The 10000-nt window shown below is 39.1% G+C and overlaps 8 non-coding genes across 8 annotated transcripts; 5 read left to right on the top strand and 3 right to left on the bottom strand.

The window, feature by feature from the left end:
- Positions 1-107: 107 nt before the first annotated feature.
- Positions 108-179, bottom strand: Trnap-agg (transfer RNA proline (anticodon AGG)). The gene has a single exon. It is a non-coding gene; the product is annotated as a tRNA-Pro (tRNA).
- Positions 180-2815: 2636 nt separating this feature from the next.
- On the bottom strand, positions 2816-2887 carry Trnap-ugg (transfer RNA proline (anticodon UGG)). Its single transcript has one exon. It is a non-coding gene; the product is annotated as a tRNA-Pro (tRNA).
- Positions 2888-3791: 904 nt separating this feature from the next.
- Trnap-agg (transfer RNA proline (anticodon AGG)) lies at positions 3792-3863 on the bottom strand. The gene has a single exon. It is a non-coding gene; the product is annotated as a tRNA-Pro (tRNA).
- Positions 3864-4495: 632 nt separating this feature from the next.
- On the top strand, positions 4496-4567 carry Trnap-cgg (transfer RNA proline (anticodon CGG)). The gene has a single exon. It is a non-coding gene; the product is annotated as a tRNA-Pro (tRNA).
- A 1306-nt stretch (positions 4568-5873) lies between these two features.
- Positions 5874-5945, top strand: Trnap-ugg (transfer RNA proline (anticodon UGG)). Its single transcript has one exon. It is a non-coding gene; the product is annotated as a tRNA-Pro (tRNA).
- A 966-nt stretch (positions 5946-6911) lies between these two features.
- Trnap-cgg (transfer RNA proline (anticodon CGG)) lies at positions 6912-6983 on the top strand. The gene has a single exon. It is a non-coding gene; the product is annotated as a tRNA-Pro (tRNA).
- Positions 6984-7742: 759 nt separating this feature from the next.
- Trnap-cgg (transfer RNA proline (anticodon CGG)) lies at positions 7743-7814 on the top strand. Its single transcript has one exon. It is a non-coding gene; the product is annotated as a tRNA-Pro (tRNA).
- A 1471-nt stretch (positions 7815-9285) lies between these two features.
- On the top strand, positions 9286-9357 carry Trnap-ugg (transfer RNA proline (anticodon UGG)). Its single transcript has one exon. It is a non-coding gene; the product is annotated as a tRNA-Pro (tRNA).
- Positions 9358-10000: the final 643 nt, after the last annotated feature.

Below are 10000 nucleotides of genomic sequence, written 5' to 3'. Positions count from 1 at the left end.
TATTTTGATAAAAACAAAAACAAAAAACCAACTAATACCCGTGAACAAATTATACAAGCGTCCAACATAAACAAACTTATTAACAAAAAATATTCAAGTAAAAGGAAGGGCTCGTCCGGGATTTGAACCCGGGACCTCTCGCACCCTAAGCGAGAATCATACCCCTAGACCAACGAGCCAGCTATGTTCCCAGATAGACTGATTTTTCAAGAAGTGTGCCGGAGCTATATATAGCATTGTTTGTAATGGGTGGTGCCACAGCACTGACCTGAATCCAGGTCACTTCCTTCAGACACAACCTGCATGGAGCCACATGGTGTGTGTGTGTGTGTGTGTGTGTGTGTGTGTTTTCTTTACTCTAACGTCTTTTCACTTTGAGTGTGTATGTGTGTGTGTGTGTGGGTGTGTGTGTGTGTTCTTTCTTCAATCTAACGTCTTTTCACTTTAAGTGTGTGTGTGTGTCTGTGTCTCTGTGTGTGTCTGTGTCTGTGTGTCTGCGTGTCTGTGTCTGTGTGTGAAAGAGAGGAGAGAGAGACAGAGGGGGGAGGGGGGCTACACATTGATAAGTTTTACCATTCTTAACAGTAGAGAATAAAAGAAGCTAAATTATATGCAAACTGAATTTACTGTTATATTTATATTTTTTTTAATTCTCTAAACTTGGCACTATGATCTGATATTCTGACACAACAACAAGAGCAGTCATTTTAATCATTTTTTGTTCAAACAGGAAATTCTTTTGCTAAGCATGGAAGTTATATTTATTTTGCATGTCTTTGGTGCAGATAGTAAAAAAGGGAAATCAATCTGTAATTAATGCTAGAGGGCTTAATTTGCTTTAAACTGATCTTTCTCATCTTAAACATTACATTTTGAAATTATACTCAATACATTAAAAGCTTGTGTGTTTTACTCTCCGTGTACATGGCTTTCACTATGTTCATTCGCCCAAGTGGTCTTTTTCGGAAAATACTAAAATCAATACCACGAGTGGATTTTATAGATCTATTGGCTGAGCCCTGAAGGTCATGGGCAAAACTCAATTGCGTACACATATTTATACATATTCAAAGCGCGTGCTCATAGCCTTCGCGAACACGAACGACGCCATTTTGTTTCAAGTTGTTGAAATCCTATATTCAATGGACAATACATGATAACATGTGATGGAAAGTTGGAGAATGAGACCGTTAAATATTTATTCAGACAAAGATTTGTGAACGCCTCATCACTTACTGGATTATGCCCCAAACTGCCATAAAAATATCCACGAATCAGTCGGAATTCACAGTTAAAAATAATAAACCATGAGAGTTAATACCCTTGAATTGATGAAACGTAAAAATTTCCAGTCTTGACTTTTCTCAAAATGAAGTCCTTTTCACTTCATACGACGTTTAGAAGGGCTTTGATTTGTCTATGCACAAGATTCAGCGCTATATAAATACCATTATTATTATTATTATCATTATCACTTGCACTTGGCTCTACACGTTATTAGTTTAATAAAATACTCAATTTTCATTTCAACTTTAAAACTACAAAACTAGAATGAACATAAAAGAGAAATTGAATCGACCGTGTCAACCGGGTGTAACTAAACTTGTACATCTGTCTAGATCCAGAGAAAACGGCTAAATGTTGCAGTATGATTGCCGCGATAGCCACGTCTCGTTTACCGCGGCCTTAAAACGAATTTTTCATTGCCCTTAAAGATTTTTTGAATGCCCAAGATACACCAGAATAATATGATTTAAACAGCGTTCTCACTGCGAATACCGCAATCGATTTATCGCCCTTTAAAAAAGCATGTTTGAATATTATATTTTTGAACGTCGGTTAAGGAGCCACGATAGTGTAATGGTTAAGACAATTTCTTCTCACCCGAACACGCGTGGTTCGAATCTGCCTTTAGGACTTTTTTTCCTACTTTTTTTTCTTTTTCTTTTAACCCGAAGCTTTATAATAACAAATACAGAACACATTTTAACGATTAGATTTTTTTTTTTTTAAATGTATCACAAGTGAGTCTTGAAGGCCTTGCCTCTCTTGTTGAATGGATGGTCAAGTCAGTTCCCATTCATTTTGTCATTTTATTATCATTACATGTTTTTGTTTTGTTTTTAGTTCCGTTTCGTTGAGCTTTTGTCAGGATGTGACTTATGTGTTTCCAAGTATTGCATATTTTCTTGGTTTAAACTGATCGAAGGGTTAAGAGAACAAATATAGGTTTTGTTGTTCTGAAGCTAAAATATGTGAATTTATGTTTTTGCCCCATTGTCAAAAGAGCTTTCTTGGCAATGACAATAAATAATTCCAGTGTCCAGTCTCTCTCTCTCTCTCTCTCTCTCTCTCTCTCTCTCTCTATCTATCTATCTATCTCTGTATGTGTGTGTGTGTGTGTGTGTGTGTGTGTGTGTTTGTTTGTTTGTTTGTTGTTTTTTGTTGTTGTTTTTTTTGTATATTTATTTTGTTTGTAGACAGACTGATAGATGTATGTATGCAATCAAGAAATTACATGGGCCCGAAGCAGTCTCGTTCTTTGTTTTTGTTTATTGTTTCTTTTTATTTCATTTCATTTTTTTAGAGAAGTATTTTTTTTAGGATGAGGAGGTGGGAGTCAACACATCACTCTTTCCTGTGTGAAGAAGACAGTGGACACAGGTTTTCATTCTTACGATCTGATGGCAATCAGAATCTGTAATGAGGCCCAACGCCTTTTTTGACAAAGAAATAAACTGTCAGTCATAAATACACCCACACGCACACGCACACTCACAAGCACAAACACTCAAAAATAAAACTAAAAAACACTGGGCTCGTCCGGGATTCGAACCCGGGACCTCTCGCACCCAAAGCGAGAATCATACCCCTAGACCAACGAGCCAGCTTACTTCCTCATAGAAAATGTGTGTGGTGTGTCGATCGTCTAACTCTGCCCTTTGTGACACCCATTGGTTACCTGTGACGTCAGTGAGCAGGCATGACATACTGCCTGTGGGGTAAACAGGTCCTCCCGACCATAGGTATCTATCGTATTGTGTTCGTGTTTGAAGACTATTTGTTGTCATTGTGACATTTCGTCAAGTTGTCAATGTCGGTATATCAGTTAGTCAGGTGGCCTGTCAGTTCTCTGTCTCTTTCCCTCCAGACCACCCCTCCCCCCCCCCCCCCCTCTCTCTCTCTCTGTGTCAGTGTGGTGCCATATCTATCTGTCTATCTGTCTGTCTCAGTATCTGTCTGTCTGTCTGTCTGTCTCTCTCTCTCTCTACACACACACACACACACACACACACACACACATATTATATATATATATATATATATATATATATATTGAATAAAACAAAGTTGAAAGCCAACACCTATTTTGTTCATCAAAAAAATTTCAAAATCTGAATTTTCGCTGTGACCCAGCAACTTGTTCGCAGACCAAATAGATGACGTAATGTTATTTTTTACGTCATCTGTCTGACTTACTTGACGTCTTCTACTACGTTAAGATATATACATCGCTGTGTGTGTATGTGTGTGTGTGTGTGTGTGTGTGTCTGTCTGTCTGTCTGTCTCTGTGCGTGTGTGCGCTTGATTTTTAATTTTAAATTTGAATCGTTGGATTTTGAATTTTAAAAATTTAAAAATCATCATTGCCTTTCTCCAGCCAGCCATCCCACAGAACGATTGACATAGGCCTACACTAAATACTTGGAAAAAGAAATAATAAATGTGAACACTTTATATTAGAATCCAAAATAAACAGACTTACCAACTTTGGAAAATAGTAAAAGACAGGGCTCGTCCGGGATTTGAACCCGGGACCTCTCGCACCCTAAGCGAGAATCATACCCCTAGACCAACGAGCCGGCTGCGTTTCCAGACCAGACTGAAGAGATTTTCACAAGAAGCGTGCCAGAGCTATATATAACATTGTTTGTGATGGGTGGTGCCACAGCACTGACCTGAATCCAGGTCACTTCCTACAGACACAACCTGCATGGAGCCACATGGTGTGTGTGTGTGTGTCTGTGTCTGTGTCTGTGTGTATCTGTCTGTGTGTCTGTGCATATGTATGTCCGTGTTTGTGTGTGTGTGTGGTGTGTGTGTGTGTGCGTGTGTGATAATTATTAGTATCGTCATTATTATTTTCATCATTGTTGTTTCGGTTCCCGTCGTGTGTTTCTGCTGCTGCTGCCTTTTCTCTCCCAAACTGGGAATCATCAAAATGAATTAAGTATTCGACCTTTAACTGAAACAAAAACAACAACAACCAAACCTTGTGCATGTAAAACATCTCACAGTTTCCAAATCAAATAGCTTAACCCCCATTGCCGTATCACGCTGTACGTGTTTTGTTTTGTTTTGTTTTGTTTGTTTGTTGTTGTTGTTGTTGTTTTGTTTGTTTTTTTTTGGGGGGGGGTTGTTTGAAAATATACAACATGAATGTTCTGGTACATGCATACATGTCAGATTTCTTATTTTCGATTCTAGCTCCACAGGCTCGTTGGTCTAGGGGTATGATTCTCGCTTCGGGTGCGAGAGGTCCCGGGTTCGAATCCCGGACGAGCCCAGGTTTGTTTTTTGTGGGGTTTTTTTGTTGTTTTTTTGTTTGTTTTGTTTTGGGTCTTTTTAAGCTTTAGTATATGTGGATGCTTAAAACTTCTGTTACAACACTCTTCAGTTATTCGTCGTCTACTTTGTTTCTTTCTTGGTTTCTTTTCTTTGCTTAGTCTTCAAGCAGACGGACTAGAAATCGACTATCAAACTGTCCAGACTGCCAACTATCCAGCTATTAATTCACGTTCGTTCTATACTAACTCACTCTCTCTCTCTCTCTAAAAAAAAAAAAAAAAAAAAAAGTATAACTCACTAAAGCCAAAGTTCAAAACATGAAATGATTTGTGGAAACTCTCAATCACCCACATAGCACACACACACACACACACAGAGACACACACACACACAGACACACACACACACACACACATATATATATATATATATATATATATATATATATATATATATATATATATATATATATATATACAGACACACACACGCGCGCGTGAGCACACACACACACAAATAAAATTAAATAAGATAAAATATAATATAAGAAGAAGAAGAAAAATAAACCGTTCCCATGCATATCCATCAGTCTGGGCATCACAACATCCAGTCTGGTACATAATCAAATTATGATATGCATACTCTGCACCGCATTACTTTTTAAATATGTGTGGCGGGGCGGTGGTGAGGGTGTGTGTGGGGAGGTGCGGGGGGAAGGGGGGGGGGGCGGGGCAAATCACATCAACTCAAATCATGTAGCCTACTGCCCTGCCGACCACAAGGGGCTGAATACCCGTCAGTTTTAAAAGACTAGTAAAAGAGAGAGAAAAAAAAATGTTAAAAGTTTAATTAAAAGAAAGTAAAAGAACGTTAAAAAAAATTCACTACGGCCTCACGTATTCCCTACGTAAAACTCAAACCAAGTTTAAAATATTGAAAGAGCGTGAAAAGATCCAATCACCAATGTAGGCCCTAGGCCATGTCTCAGACCACGTGAAACTGATTCAAATCAAGTAAAAAAAAAAAAAAAAAAAAAAGGAGTGAAGCAGTTGTCTGTTATATGGATAGGAGTAGTATGGTAAAAGACTAAACTATTTATAGGCCCTGCGAACTGGTCAAGCCTTGAGATACTACCAAATGTCGCAGGAAAAGAAAAGTAAACGCCAAATGGTCGAATGTAAGGTCAAACTATAGCCAGTGTACAAGTGATCTTGGCACAGCTACACATGTGACACTGGCTTGGCTGTAGGGGCCAAGGTATGTCCATTAACACACAATCGATTTTTCAGATCATACGCTCAGCTGGCTCGTTGGTCTAGGGGTATGATTCTCGCTTTGGGTGCGAGAGGTCCCGGGTTCGAATCCCGGACGAGCCCAGTTGTTTTTGTTTTGCTGTGTTTCAATTATCTCTATTTTGTAGTTGTGTTTTTGTTATGTTTTGTTTGAGAATGAAGAAAAAAATTTAACGAGTAGGTCCAGCTACCACCGCCTTTGAAACCGTAAGTCATCAACAGATTTCGGTAGATTCTAACATCAGTTACCAATGTCATGAATTAAGTTTAGAATGATCGTCTAAATATTTTCACTGCCTAACATTAAACAGAAACCAGCTACAATAGCATTAGCTCACAGTTAGACATGGGCAAAGTAGTTCATACCATTGCTACTTGATGCTTTTATCTGCTTATTCAGTGTAAGTACTTTCTGAGAAAACAGTTAAGTGTCTGGGCCTGTTTTCTCATACATCTCATTTAAGAATTCACTGCATTGATTCCTCTGTACCTCTTTCATCATTGCAAGGTAACGGGAAGTGCAAAGCAGCAACGGCTTGAAGTTGTATTGTCTTACAAAAAGCAACAGTTATCATCCTTATTTTATTGTTTAGCTTTGTTTTATTAGAATCCCATAACTACCTAAATTAATGACCAGTTACAGCGTAGTTAAAACTAACTAATTATTGAAAGAAAGAAAGTAAAAAGCCCAACACCTCGTCGCTTGTCCACCACACCAGGTCAACTGCATCCAGTCAGTCAATATTTACTGAAAGGAAATAAAAGATTCCTGAAACATTACGTCAGTTTTTGGTGTGATACATAGTCAATAGCAACTATCAGATAGGTCCAGGCCGGATCACCTGTACTGTTTTGTGTGCCAGTTATGAGTGGAAACCCACAGTCATGGTTTAAAAATAGCGACTTCACCCAGCAGCGAGCACTGCCCAAAGATCAAAACTGTTTGTACCAGGGGTTTTGGAACCACTCCAGGGGAAACAATGGATCTCTCTGTGTGACCAGACACACACAGTCTGTGTTAGAATTTCTTTTATGACTCAGTAATTAACTGGCTCGTTAGTCTAGGGGTATGATTCTCGCTTCGGGTGCGAGAGGTCCCGGGTTCGAATCCCGGACGAGCCCTTTTTGGCCATCTCAGTTCAATTTACGTGAACGTCTTAAAAACTGATTCTGTGCCGTTCGGTGTTAAAGGTAGAAAACGTGTAGTTTACCAACCTTTTGTATATATATCTTTTCACTTGGTCTTTGCATCTTCATCTTTGCGTTTGGGGAGGTCTCTGTCTCTGTCTGTCTGTCTGTTTCTGTTTGTCTCTCTCTCTCTCTCTCTCTCCCCCTCTCCCTCTCTTCATATATATATATATATATATGTATACATATACATATATATATATATATATATATATATATATATATATATATATATTTATACATTAGTATCAATTCTGGCTCAGACGATTCTCTCATCTGTGTTAAAAATGAATATGAAAAGAAGAAAAAAATCGTACAAAGAGAAGAAAATGTTCAGTGTCAATGAAAACTCTTTTGGAACATAATAGTGATGGAGTGGGAGGGAGGTCCGTTTGTATGGACGGGTGGGTGAACCTTGTCACCACACGCATAACAGTGACGTCATCATTACTGTTACCATAAACCAGCTGACTAGTAACCTGTCAACCAACAACCTACCAATTTTTTTTTTTCAGAATTTACAGAATTGTTAGAAAGTTAAAGTCATCCTTAAAATCAAAGCAACAAATTTGACATAAAACACTTTATCACAGTCATACTCAAGGCTGGCACACTCACTCTAAACCCACAGACATAACCTTGCGAGACACGCCAATTTCCATACAGCAGAGTCTCCAATTCTTCACGCCAGCTGGCTCGTTGGTCTAGGGGTATGATTCTCGCTTCGGGTGCGAGAGGTCCCGGGTTCGAATCCCGGACGAGCCCTTTTTCTTCCACAAATTATTATTATGAGCAGTGTCCACCTTGTTCTCGGATTGTTTTGTCTACACGTGTATTTTGATTTAAAGAGTATTCGAAAAAATATCGCAAACAATAACAAAGACTGGATCGCTGTAGTTGGATTCGTGTAACCGAATCTTTTTCTTTTTGTCTTTCTCGAAAAATGAGGACTGGGTTATTCAATGCAAATACGTTTCTCATGTTATATATTTATTCCCGTCGTATTTTGCTGCTTTGAGGTAATTTTTTGCTTTTTTGTGTCACTGATTTGATGCCTGAATAACCTGACGTACTTTTGCGCTGATTTAACAGTGCTGAACCTTGCGTTTCAATTGTTCCCACCATCAATGTCTTCACAGACCGTGAGTGATTCCGCTGCCCGCTCTTGGGTGCTGTCACTGACTGCCTGGGTGTTGTTTCACAGGCAGTGTGTCAGCCCCACTCAAACACAAAATAATCTTCATGTCTGCATACCAAGTGATGTCCAATGCCATCATGATAACTTTAGCCGGAAAAAAAAAAGTAAAAGGCCACAATAGTTCTTTTTCTAACAGCCATCACAGATCGTCACTGATTTTCACCGCTGTGGTTGCTCCCCGTGTACTTTGCACAGCGGATGTTGTAGCCATCCTATTTAACATTGACTGATCGTTTTCTCTGCAAGCGTGTAAGCTGGCTTGTTGGTCTATGGGTATGATTCTCGCTTCGGGTGCGAGAGGTCCCGGGTTCGAATCCCGGACTAGCTCATTTTATTGTCTCCCTCTAATGAAGTGAATGTCCACCGACTGGTCTGTCCCAGGTCACAGTGATACTTAGTCTTGTATGCGTGCTTGGGAAAAACAGTATAGTTTTCTTCCAACCTCTCATTTCGCACTTATTGTTGTTCAGTGTTTCTGTGTGTAGTAAATGGCTACCTTTGTTTGCAGTTCCTTGGTGTAATTTCTCTTTGAGATAATAATGTTGTTCACATATAACCTTGTAGTATACCTATTTAAAAGTCAATAAAATTATACATAACTAATTAAAGAACTGTCATTTATTCTACGTTCCTGTATAACTTCATCGCACAGTCATTCAGTTGAGACCCGCCTGTCTCGATGTTAAAGAATCGCTGATTGGTCAATATAGTGCTCAACGAGAAGTGGGTCAAAATGGATAAACTGTTCTGTTGTTTGTGACAATTAGATTACCGTTCATTCCGTCCCTCTTTAGAATCCTAAATTCAGCTCCAAGAATTTAGGATGCTAAAGTGCGACACAACCGACAATTAGTTTTGGAGACTCGGTTAAGGTTTAAAATAGCGCACCACATATTCACCCAGCTGTAAACGCCGTAAAATGTCAGGACAGTGTGTGCAGGTGATATTGGCACTCCTCCAGAGGTGACAGGCATGTCGCTGGGGAGTCAGTGCATGTCCTCAAACACTATATCGATTGTTCATATAAGGACCCCAGCTGGCTCGTTGGTCTAGGGGTATGATTCTCGCTTTGGGTGCGAGAGGTCCCGGGTTCGAATCCCGGACGAGCCCGGTTAATCTTATTTTTTGTACATGTTGATTGTCAGTATTTCTTTTCTTTTACTATGGGAATTTTCAATTAACGATTTGTTCAGGCTATCAGTTTCGTCAATCCACATTTGAAACCATAAATCTTTATCAAATTAGGGTTAAAAAATCAGTGACATGTTATAAATCTAATTTAAGATGCTTGATTCGCTATTAACGTTAAACTATTACAAGGGACAATAAGTTTAGCTCACATAAAGATAAACTGCAAGCAAATGAGGTTCAGAGATTTTTGCAAACTAATTGCAAGTAAATAGGAAGAACTGAAAAGACGTGTATGGATTTGTTTCTCTGTCCCTCTCATGAACTCTATTTTCTGTATATATTTGTGTGTACCTCTCACTTCTGAATACAAACTGATGGGAAGTGGACAAAACAACAATGGCCTGACGTTGTGTGTTTTTCTCCTGCTAGGAATTCAACAGTTATTGCTCTTGTTCGTTGTCACATTTTCTCAAGGCCTGACAAAGCGCGTTGGGTTACGCTGCTGGTCAGGCATCTGCTTGGCAGATGTGGTGTAGCGTATATGGATTTGTCCGAACGCAGTGACGCCTCCTTGAGCTACTGAAACTGAAACTGTCACATTGAACTGTGTCTTCCATCTTCT

This window comes from Babylonia areolata, chromosome 18, assembly GCF_041734735.1.
Source record: "Babylonia areolata isolate BAREFJ2019XMU chromosome 18, ASM4173473v1, whole genome shotgun sequence".
In the NCBI taxonomy this organism is placed as follows: domain Eukaryota; kingdom Metazoa; phylum Mollusca; class Gastropoda; order Neogastropoda; family Buccinidae; genus Babylonia; species Babylonia areolata.
Note: the sequence above shows the minus strand (reverse complement) of the source record. Positions and strands in the feature narration are given on the sequence as shown.